The 12,366-nt window shown below is 33.0% G+C and overlaps 1 pseudogene; it reads left to right on the top strand.

Annotated features, from left to right (window-relative positions):
- The first annotated feature begins 6,116 nt into the window (after positions 1–6,116).
- Positions 6,117–8,877, top strand: LOC120141972 (annotated as a pseudogene).
- Positions 8,878–12,366: the final 3,489 nt, after the last annotated feature.

Here is a 12,366-nt window from a genome sequence, read left to right as displayed (position 1 = left end):
ATGTGCAGAAGTGTGCCCCGGAATGTAAACAGATATAACACCAAGAGGATAAATGGGGTTTTCAACAAGACTTTTCCCAGTGGTCAAATGTTTCCCAATCATTTCTTCCAACTTGTTCAGTAGATTGATCTGAGAATTTGCGATATTAGCTTCAACTTGTACCAACTTGCTCCTCAATTCTTCTTGCGTCTCTTTCTGCTCTATCTCAAATTTGGCTAGCCTATCCTCAGTTTCTTTATACATTTTCCTTATGTCGTGCTAAGCGTTTTTGCTACAAGTAAGAACCAAGATCACTTCGGTTGAAATCCTTCTTTTAATGAATGAATGATCTCGATTTTAATTTTATAAAACATTTCATAATTTATTTATATGCATATAACAATATTTAAATAAAACTGAAATGTAAATGTGAAAAATGTAAAAAATGGGAATGTAAATTGTGTAATGTAAAAGTATAATTGCAAAATAAAAAATGCAAAGATGCAAAATGCAAATGCATGTATGAAAAGGTGTTACTCAAGAGTAATCATCTTAGAACAGATTTCATTGAACACAAAAGTTTCGGTACATCAAATAAAACTTTACATGTAGGGGATAGCTTTCACTACTAACTTCTCTATTTCCCTTAAAAGCCAAATTAACTTCCACTCATGCTCAGGTGTGGAGTTATCAATCTGCTTTAATTCTCTTGTGAAGCCAGCTAAGTCCACCAACTTATGAGCCACATTGTTTGCTTGAACAGCAGCTTCCTTCATGATATTGTCCTTTTCCTTCATCTTCCGTGTCAATTCTCGGAGTTGTGAACAATGTTGCTCATTTTTTCTTGTGAGAGAATCTTTATGTTCAAGAAGTTCTCGTACAAGATTCCCATAATCATCTAAACATTTCTTCAATGTCTTGTTCTTAGCTCTAGTGGCTTTTAATTCAGTATCAATATCAAGCTGATGAATATGATATAATGCTTCCATGTTGGTCATAACACTATTCAACATTTGATTTTTGGCTTGACTTTTTCCCAATTCAATGACAGTTGTATTGCGTCTTTCTTCTGCAACTTGTAAATCATGAGAAAACTTCTTGGCTCATCCTTCATTTATGTTGGAGTTCTTTTTCATTTTGGTGACCCCTGCTATCCATTCTTCTGGAGTGTTTCCCATGCCCACAGTTTGAAAGGCTTGACTGATCTTTTGGAAATCTTCATGCATGGTTTCCATTTTGGTGCTCAATTTCTTGTTTTGATCATTAAAATGACGTATTTGAGCTTCGAACCTAAGCAGATCTTCTTTATTCTGGACGTCCCTACTGATGCTATTACCTTTGAATACATTCAGTGTTGATCTGGCAGGATCTTCAATTACCAAACTAGGTTGATCATTTATCATAAACTGCAAGATTCCCTGATCCAAAAGACTTTGGACTCGACGTTTGAAGGCAAGACAATTCTCAATGGTATGTCCTTGAGCTCCGGCATGATATTTACAATAAACGTTGATGTCATACCAATTTGGATACGGAGGTTGGAATGGTTTTATGTAATATAGAGCTACTTCTCGTGCTTCAAGTAACTTTTCATACAACTCTTTATATGATATAGGTATAGCATCAACATGAGAACCGCCTTTTGTCTTGGATTGAACCTGAGTTTTAGACGTTGGGAGTAGACTAAACTTTGATGATTTCAGGTTACATAATTTCTTCTCTTCTCTGGGAGCTTTTACAATTGTCATCATTTCTTTGGTATCTCCAGATGACTTGTGAATACGAATGATGATTGTCTGTAACTTCTCCAATTAATTAGGATCAGAAGTCCCTTGCATATCTAAAATTGCAGGATTATCTTCATTAAGCTTTCTTTCTTTCTTTCTGTGCAGGAATCTCTTCTCTTTTGGCCAAAACAGATATTCTATCCATCATCTTGGACATCTGCTCTCTTATTTCTCGTATCTCCTCTTGCTCCTTAATGGACACATGATCTCTAGGTGCACAGCTCTCTTCTATCCTCGGAGTTCCCTCGGGATGCGATTCCTTGGCCGCGTCATATTTTGTTTGATCATAAAACTTTTTGTCCATTTACGATTTCTTTCCAACTTGATGAATAGTCTTTCAAGTCAACACCTTTTGATTATGCCATGATCGTGTAATGCAAACAAAAGAAATCAATATAAACAAGTTTAGAGCAATGTAACATGCATGAAAAAAATAAGAAAAAATAGAATAGTTAGTACCAACTAATGGAAAAAAATATATCTATCAAGGTATAAATCTTAACCTCATGCTTTCTAATTCCATGCTTTGTTTGGAAAATTTAACCTAACCGCATGATTTTTAGTTCGCATGCATTTATTAAAAGACAAAAAATTAGAACTTATTTCTCCTTTGTGTACACCTATGAACAGAGGTTCAGTACTGTCTTAGATCAGGTGAATTTCTAGGGTTTATTATATGCAGAGTTTCAGTTCTAGAAGAAAAGGTACTCAAATTGTCCTTGTTGATACCCCATTGGGCTGTCAAACCCTCAATCCTAGTCCATTACAGACTTAAGCGGATCGAGTTCAATTCGAGGGGACACATTTCTCTATGCCTGACACGGAGAATAAATTCTCACGAAGACATAGAGCATATGAACCCCGAAAGTTAATTGCTAGGTCTGACACGAAGAATAAATTCTCACGAAGACGTCGCTTTCACTCCCACTTAAAAGGGACAAGCTTGATTAGAAAGCTTATGTTATGCAATGCAAGTGTTGTGTGTGAGGAGAAATATTCAAACCATTGACAAATAATTAAATGAAAATTTTAATATTTGAAAATAAAGTAAAAATAAAAAATATAATAAATATTATGAAAATCATAAAAATTTGAAAGAAAATAATTAAAAATTAAATAAATGAATTTTTAATTTCTAATTAATAGAGACAATTTATAATTAATTTTAAAGTTTGACAGTCCCCAGCAGAGTCGCCAAGCTGTCGTAATCGGTTTTTGCCCCGAGCACGAATTTTTTACTCGGCGGGAAAATAATGTGAATAAATGGTTTAAAATAATTTGATAGTCGCCATCGGCCTTTTGGGTCAGGTAGGTCGAATACCTAAAAATTATCTTTTAAAAGAGTTTTTAAGAAAACATCAGTTAAAAGATAAATTGATCTGCGTATAACCAAAAATTCATTCTTTTTATAAATAAAAAGGGATTCGTGGTCGGTTACGTTTAGGGAAGGATTAGCACCCCTATAATGCCCAAAATTGGTACTTTATTAATTATAAATTGTCTCTTTTATTGGCAAAAAAATTCAAAGATATATTTAATTCATAATATTATTATTTCAAATTTATAATTTTAAGAAAATATATTAATTTATATAAATAAGATATTTATTTATTTATTTAGAAATCTCATAAAAAAGCTTCTAGGTGCTTTAAGACAGCTCCTTTCTTCGATATTAAAAAATAAATAAATATTAAAATATGATTATTTTTCTTAAAATTAATTTATATAAAATTAAATTTATAATTAATAGAAAACAAATAAAAATAAACAAATATTATTTATTATATATATATTTATATAAATAATATTAATAGTAATAATAATTAAATATATTAAAAATAAACATATAAAATTAAAATATAAATAAACAATGACAAAAATCAATAAAATTAAAACGATAGGTACAAATAATAAAATAAAAACTTATGGTAAAAATAATTAGTAATTAAAATATAAATAATCTAAATTAAAGGCCCTTATTCGAAGTAAAATAAAAATATAAAAACTAATAGTGTAATTAACCCTAATTATTACTAGGTGATTAAAATAAGAATAAATAAAATTAATAGGGACTAATATAGTTATTTACCAAAAATTTATATATTTACTGATTAATGACTAAAACATAATATATTAAAATTCAACTACCAAATTAAAATAAATAAAAATAACTTGTAGTGACTAATTTGTAAGTATTATAAACATAGAACACTACGGAAGGGGTTTACCGTTTATGGAAATTACAAAAACACCCTCTCCCAAAACGGCGTCGTTTGGGAGAGGGTATTTAAATACCCAAATGGCTGGCCCGTAGGGCCATCTCCTCATTTTTCTTCTTTCCCTCTATCTCTCTAAAAATCAGAGAAGCATTTCTCTCTCGCTTCTCTCTTCACCGGAGGGATTCCGGTTTCCGGTCGATTGTCGTCGCCGGCCACCGTTCACGGTGGCCGGAAATTACAAAATCCACCCCAAATCGAAGCCCGATTTTCCCTTGTCCTAAATCCAAGCCCCATTTTTCCTAATAACCCTCTGATAACCCTAGATCTAAAATAAACCGAGGGTTTTTTTACCTTCGGTTAAACGGCGGTTTGACGACGTTTGGTTTCCAACGCCGCTTGGTAAGTCTCTTCACTCTTCTCTCGGTTATTTTTCGTTGCTTTCTGTCTGTGTGTATTGCTTGTCTCCTCCTTTCTGGTTTCTGTCTCCTCTCTGTCTTCTTCTTTTTTTATTTTGCAGGTGAGTCGAGGCTTTTATAGCCTCGACGAAACGCTCCTCGGACCGGTCACAGAAGGGTTTCTCGGTGAGTCACCATAGCTATGGTGGTGACTCACCATAGAGCTCGACGTGGGGCGATGACGAGGCGCTTCTGGAGGCTTTGATGGGACGTGACAGAAGCTGGAACGTCGGCTTGGAAATAACAGAGGCGACCGTAGTTCCTTTGGTCCAAGGCGGCGGCTGGAACGTCGTTGGGTGACTGGAACTTACTGGAAGCGGCGGCTGGGAGCTAGGGTTTGAAAACCCTAGCTAAAATCCCAAAATGATTTGGGCTTCTCGGGCCTGGTTCAAGTTGGTTGTAAAACGGGCCAGAGTTGGACCTCCTCTTGGGCTTGTAATTATTTTTTATTTTTTTAATAATAATAATAATATATATAATACATAATAATAATGATAATTTTAATAATAATAATAAAAAAATTGATGTTTACAGTAAGCTTATACCAATTTATAACTGAAGCATGGGAACAGCTTTTATTAATAGTTATAGATTACAGATTCGTTGTTAAAATTATGGATGGATCTGCTAAGTGATAGCATTTTCTTGGTTAAATTACTCTGCACCCAACCATGTTTTAAACATCCCGAGCTTGTTTACCCTGTTTTATTATGACAATGGCATTGACATTTGATTTTCTTGATTTTATTCAATAAAATACATATCTAATTAAAAATAATAATATATAGAGAAATATTATTATAATTAACTCTAACTATATAAAGTATAATTACATTATTTTTTAGATCTAATTGGATGAATATTTTCACCATAGTCTCAAACCAATCTGATACGATTTTTTTTAAGAAATATACAAATAGAATTAGGTCGAAACCATCGAATTTAAATTTTGTTTCCATCCATAAGTAAACTATCATAATTTTTTTATATTGTAATAACTTTTAATAAATTTTAGTATATTTACATATTTATATTGAGTTTACGTTATTTTCGTTCTTTTCTCTTATGACATGTCTTCAATTATTTTGTAATTTGTTTAACCAATTATAATATTTTGATTTTAATTCAAAAAAATTATTATATAAAAACACTATGTACTTATATTTTTTTATAAAATAAATAAATATTATTATAAAATTATGATAAAATTTTCCAAAACAATGATATATCCTAGTAATGTTAATTATAATCCCTAGAAATAGGTTTAACCATATAAATAAATAAAGTTGAGGGGCGGAAATATGTACTTAGTTGTGCTTTAAACATCTAATTAGGGGGTTGGTAATAACCGCCACTTGACCACCAAACTCCGCGGAAGCTCCGCCCCTACGCCACGCCCCTTTCCCGCCACCACGTTTCCCCCAATACCTTCATTCAAGGCCATTAACGGCAATTTTTTAAGACATTAAGAAAGATACAATCGTCATTTCCGGGATAAATTTGTTTGCATTTATACATTGTTTGTCGCCAATTCTAAAAGCCTCGTCCGAGAAGAAGAAGAGAAGAGAGGAGACGAAACGAAACAACGCCTCTTCACAGCAAACCTTCTCTTCTTCAAAAACTAAAATCACGCCAATTTCCTTTTCTAAATTTCTAAATAATTAAGCAAAACTGCAATGCTGTCCTCCGATAATCTGAGCAAGAACGCTGTTTTCAGAAAGCTGAAAGTAAAATCAGATAACAAGGTTTGTTTGTTTTTTAAATTATGTTTTTTGATCTGATTTCTCTCTGGAAATTTTCGTGATTCGATCTATGTTTTTTTGTATCGTTTTTTTTATGTAGATGTGTTTTTGATTGTAATGAGAGGAATCCAACATGGGCGTCGGTGACGTACGGGATCTTTCTCTGCATTGATTGCTCTGCCGTTCATTGGAGTCTACCATGTTTTAGTTATGGATCCTAATACGAAATATCCTAATACGCATTGATTTCTCGTACATGAATTCTAATACGAAATATCCTCTTTTGTGTGTTTTTGTTATGGATGTCATAAATTAATTATCTGATATATTATTCATATGAGATAAGCGGCAACCATGTTAGTATTTCTTCTTTGATATAGTTTGATATCTGAAACCCTTCTTGCATATATTAATCTGCTATCATACTTGATATGTATGCGAGCATTTGTTGGTAAACATTGTAGCATGCACATTTTTCCCAACTTCCTATTTTCTGGGTATTAGGTTTCCTGGTACTATAGTTTAAGCCAAATTTGTAGGTTCTTAGTCACTTAACCACTTTCTCAATAATACCTCCATACTAGCCCAAAAAGCACCCTTTTCAGGAGTGTCCTCCTTACTAGTCAGAAAAGCAAGAGCTTTCAGTTTTTTTTTTCTGTCCACTGTGAAACATGTTCATTAGTGAAGACTCATGGCTTGAGAATCTTGTGATATCTATACTCTCATACAATGTCCCCGACTGCTCGGTGTTGCTTATATTCAGGAGTCTTTGTGTTCCTCTCTTGTTCTCAAAAGCATTTATATTTTATGCAGGTCTACAAATTTAGATTCATGGTCTCTTGAACAAATTGAAAATGATGATCCATGGAGGAAACAAACGTGCACAAGTTTTCTTTAAGCAGCATGGATGGACTCATGGAGGCAAAATTGAGTCCAAATATACTTCAAGGGCTGCCGAGTTATACAGGCAAACACTATCAAAAGAAGTCAGTAAAGGCATTGCAGAAGAGGAGAGTTTGCCATCATCACCTGTTGCCTCTGTCATCACAAGCATCCAATGGATTTTTCGATAGCAAGACTGTTGAAGCTCGTAAAGAAAATTCTTTAGACAGGTTAGGAAAAACAGAAGTTTCTGCTACGCAAAAGTCTTCTTCTACTAGTACAAGCACTGTCAAGAAGCCTCTTGGTGCTAAGAAAACTGGGAAAACTGGGGGGTTTGGTGCCCGGAAGCTTGCTTCAAAGGTATTCACATACGCCATCGTGACCATGCAATTACATTAGAATGCTCATAAGGACATCTTAATCAGAACAGTTACTTATTTTTGGAATTATTTCCCCTTAAGAAATTATTTTAATTGCAGTCGAGTGAAAATCTCTATGACCAGAAGCCTGAAGAACCCGTTGTCTCTTCTGCTTCCTCAACGAGAAGCAATGAACCACCAATTCGCTCATCTTTTCCATCGCGTTTTGAGTATGTAGAAAACGGTCAATCTACTGAGTTGAATTCTGGTGGGCCACAAGTGCTTAGCCACGTTGCTCCTCCAAAGTCATCTAGCCTCTTTTCTGATTTTGGAATGGACAACGGATTTCAGAAGAAATCAAGCTCAAATTCCTCGAAAGTGAAAGCAAGTAATATGACCCTTTCAAAGACCTAAAACTTGCATATTTTGTGTATAGATGGCCAATTAGTTTGATGGAAAGTTTCTTTCTGGGTTTAGAACATATGGGTCTTCTGTTTGATTCTTCATATCACTCGAGGTCAATTGCAAAACCTGTACTGCTAGAGATGTTTACAACTTTCATATTGAGGATGTTTGACTTCAAGGGATTGAACTTAGTATATAATTCTGGTTATTTTTTTAAGCTAAAGTGAACTTATATTATCCTTGAAAATCAAATTTCAATACATGACATTTTTAAGTTTGCTGTGTTTCTTATTGCTTATTTTTTTATCCCAGATTCGGGAAACTGATGAAGCTAGGAAAAAGTTCTCGAATGTGAAATCGATTTCATCAGTCCAATTTTTTGGTGATCACACCAGAGCAGCAGATGATGAAACTCAAGCTACTTTGCATAAATTCTCTGTATGTATACTGGCTTTTCCTTCCTTGAAAGTGATCAGACAACCATATTACTTTATTTCGATTTTTTACGAGCAACCTATAATGTGTGCTTTCCCTTAGTTTTAGTGTAGTAGCATCACTTGTTTATGGTCAGGAAAGCAAAAGAAATTGCTAGTGCTTGTTTAATCATCTTTAACTAAAAAATATAGGCCTTCGGGAAGTACCGTGTAAGCCATTTATCAGTTAAGTGGCTGTGAGAGCTGGAATAAGTGCACATTTACGTTTGAAATGTGGCTCTCCCGAGATGAATAGCCATATTTGTTTTTGCAGCGTTCAACTTCCATCTCCAGTGCTGATCTATTTGGTAAAGGTGAAGACCTTGACCTCTCCACAATCATTCCAGGTCTGCTGTCTGAATTGCTTCATTTCTCGTCACCTTGTGTGTGTGTGTTCTGTTTCCTCCAGTGCATGTGATATAGGGGAATTATCATTTATGAAACTTATGTTTCAGGCATAACACGATATCTCGAACCTAAAGAACATTGCGGGGGAGACCGGAAGGATACCTAGTTCCTTCGCATCCATTTATGTCAGATCTGCAGGACAGAGTCCTCTGATATAGTGTTCTGGGTCTGAATATACACATGATTTTGAGGTTTTTATATGACCAGCCTTTGGTGAAAAGTAATGCAAAGCGGTTTCATCATATTATAACAATTTTTTTTTCTGAGATGTATTTGAATAATTGCTTAAACTAATCAACTTTTGTTCAATAGCTTAATTAGCAAGTACTTAACCAAGTTAACAAAGTCACCCCCTTCACACTTTTCCAAATCAAATATCAAAAATTTATTTACGTGTTGCTTAAGAATCGTCACATATTGGTCTTTATACTTGTTTACAAGTAACCTTTTCCCTATCTTTTCTCATCAGATACTGCCCCCCTCCCCAAAGTACCATCGTTCTTTTCATTTCTTCCCAACGTAAAGATCCAAAGGCATCAAACTTTTTAAAGTCCAATAATGCACCAAACACCATATAAATACTGCATAAAATGGATGGTTTTCATATACGATTTGGTTGTCATTATCAGATTCCTATGGTCATAGAAAAATAGGAACATAGCTATTGATCTATATCATCATTCCATTGTATGTATATAATGCTTATGCTTTTTCATAATGACAAAAAAGAAGAACCCTAATTTTAAAGGAATAGTTTCTTTTATACATGTTGGAACTTGTAAGAACAGACCAGTAGTGTTTTTTTTTTTCCTTTTCCAAAAGTCGTTTTGGTTTTAATGGATTAGGTAAGGTTCTTCTAGCTTTGGTTCTTGTCCAATGTACTGAATTTCGCGGCTAATTTTAATTTCTTTTATAGAGCCTTTTTACCCCCATGAGGTTTTCTTTCAGGCACATATTCTTTTCCAATAGACTCGTTTCTTTATAGTTGATAGTAGGGCTTTCCTCATTTTTGTTGCGTTGTGATGTATCCATTTTCCATAATAATTAATTCTCTCCCAGTCTTTGTTGAAGACGAGAACCAAAGTAGTGGAAACACAAATTGCATTTGGATTCTTTTATCATCTAAGCTCAGTGTAACTTCTATGAAAAGAGACTGAAATTACCTGCAATAATAGATAGTCACGTCGTTTAATTAAGAGAGAATTTCCGTGGTTGTATTTCAGAAGTAAAATATATAAATTAAGAATTCATACATGATATTTATATAAGATATGATTGGAACTTAATATATATGTAATGTTATCAATGTATTCCGACCTCTGAGTTTCATATTTCGAAAGTATTAATTGGACTATTATTGCTCAAATTATCTTTAAAGCATGGAATTAAGGAGATGAAGCTTAGAAACATAATCATCACTGATCCAAAAAATGCTTCAAATCTTACTTTTAAAGTAACTAAAAATGGATTAAGCAAAAACAAAGAAAAACTTCCACGCTTGTCCTGAAAGGATTTTGGAATTTAATCTAATATTGGTATTACAAACATTCAACTTTACGTTGTTATGACAAAGAATGATGGACACAAGTCGATTGGCCGGCGTGGCCATGAAAATCATGCCACCATCTTTGCAACTTGCTCCACCCCTTGGATATTTCTTCCTCCTACGTTTCAAACACTTTGATTGAGCAATAATTTCCATTAAGAAACCTTACTGTTTAAACCATTAATAGGTTGAATAATCCCATGGGATATTAATGCATTTTTAGGGATTCTTCATATAGATTATGCCATGCATACTCTCTTTAAAAATATTACTATAAAAGATGTTGTAATTTACAATATAAATAAAAACTATAACTGTTGAATTAAAAATAATATTTTATTAAAGTTTAGAATAGTTCAAAATTTTAAATATAATAATATTAATATGCCAAGTCAAAGTCGAACTGTTGAGGCGATGACATGGCACTGGCACGTTGCCATTGGCCGGAACCCAAACCTACGTAGACTTGAGAAACAAAATGAAGTTGGGGGTCCCACGTAACTGTTGCAATAATAGAAACGATTCCAAAATTCGGACGGCAACCCCAAAAGTCCGTACAACAGCACGGCGAACTTAAACGACGTAGCATCATAAAACAGCAGCAGCTATCGGTTTTTCTTTCTCTCTAGTTGTGAACAGAACTCGTTAATGAGTCAGCTAAAACTCGACTTTATCAAAGTTCGATTTGAATTAACTCGACTCGAAATTTTAATGGGTTGAAATGACCAAAGGTCAACTCGATTCGATAAGTTCGCGAGCTGTTCAATAAATTTTTAGTAATTATTTTAAAATATTATTAATTTACTAATAGATAATGAAAAAGATGATGAATTAGTAATCTATTAATTTTTTAATAAAAATAAAGAAATACTAAATTATTTATTAATAATTATTATTTTACTACATCCAAAATCAAACCTTAAATTATTATTTTAATATATTTATGGATTGTTGCTTTAGAGTTTAGACTTTAAAATTACTTCATACACTCTTTTTGATAATTTTAGATTAAATGTATTAATTTATGTTTATCTTAAGTTCTACATAGTTTAATATATTTTACCTATAGTTAAAAAATAAGGTAAAAATTTCAGTAAGTTTAATAAGCAACGAGATGAATCACGTGTTTAATAAGCAACGAGCTTAACGAACAACGAATTGAGTCGAACAATAAATATTTTAACGAATACAAGTCGAACATTATCCAAATCGAGATCGACTCACTCGATAAGTACCCTAGTAGTGAATGGTGTGCCGTGTTGGCTGAGTTCAAACCACGTACCATAGACTTCTATAGTCACCGGCAGCCCACCCGGTCAACCAAATTATACAAACAATATATAATATATAGAGAAAGATCGAGATAGTATCGAGAAACGGAAATTATTTTTTGAAATTTTTGAAATTTATATAATTTTTTAAAAATTTAAATATTTGGCATAAAATTATAAAAAAAAAATTAGTTGATCATATTTCCATATGTAATGGAGTAAAGGGGAGGGGAGGTAAGGTAGTAGGTTGTCCCCAACGCTTGGTTGAGAGCAACTTCCGTGGAAGACCTCCGGCAATTATGAATTGCCCACCGTAGAGCTCGATCCCACGACCACAAGATTAAGAGCCTTACGCTCTAACAACTGAGCTGGACGGACAATTCTTAGCATAAAATTATAAGTATTTCCATATATATTAATTGAAGGGTGTTTGATGATAAAGTGTGGACGGCAATATACTGATTTAATTTCAATAAAAGGACTTCAAAGGATAATTATTGGGACCTGGTTTTCTTGTCTACAATAATAATACCAATAATTGATGTTTACTTTGTCGTATTTTTTTGGGTTAAAATTGGCAAGAAAGAATGTAATAAAAATATTAGTTTAAGTTCCATATATATATATATATATTCATATTGATTACAATTAAAAGTTCGACGTATTCTTATTATCAATTTATTCATTTATGTGTTATAATTATTGACTTTGATTATAATTATATATATATATATATATATATATATATATTAATTGTAATTATAGTTGTGCATCACACTAATTAATTCTAATTATAGTCGTATCGTGTATAGATTAAAATTATATTTTTTCAAAAAAAAT

This window comes from Hibiscus syriacus, unplaced genomic scaffold, assembly GCF_006381635.1.
Source record: "Hibiscus syriacus cultivar Baekdansim isolate YM2019G1 unplaced genomic scaffold, ASM638163v2 tig00110818_pilon, whole genome shotgun sequence".
NCBI classification, from domain to species: domain Eukaryota; kingdom Viridiplantae; phylum Streptophyta; class Magnoliopsida; order Malvales; family Malvaceae; genus Hibiscus; species Hibiscus syriacus.
This window is presented reverse-complemented; position numbering and strand designations above follow the sequence as displayed.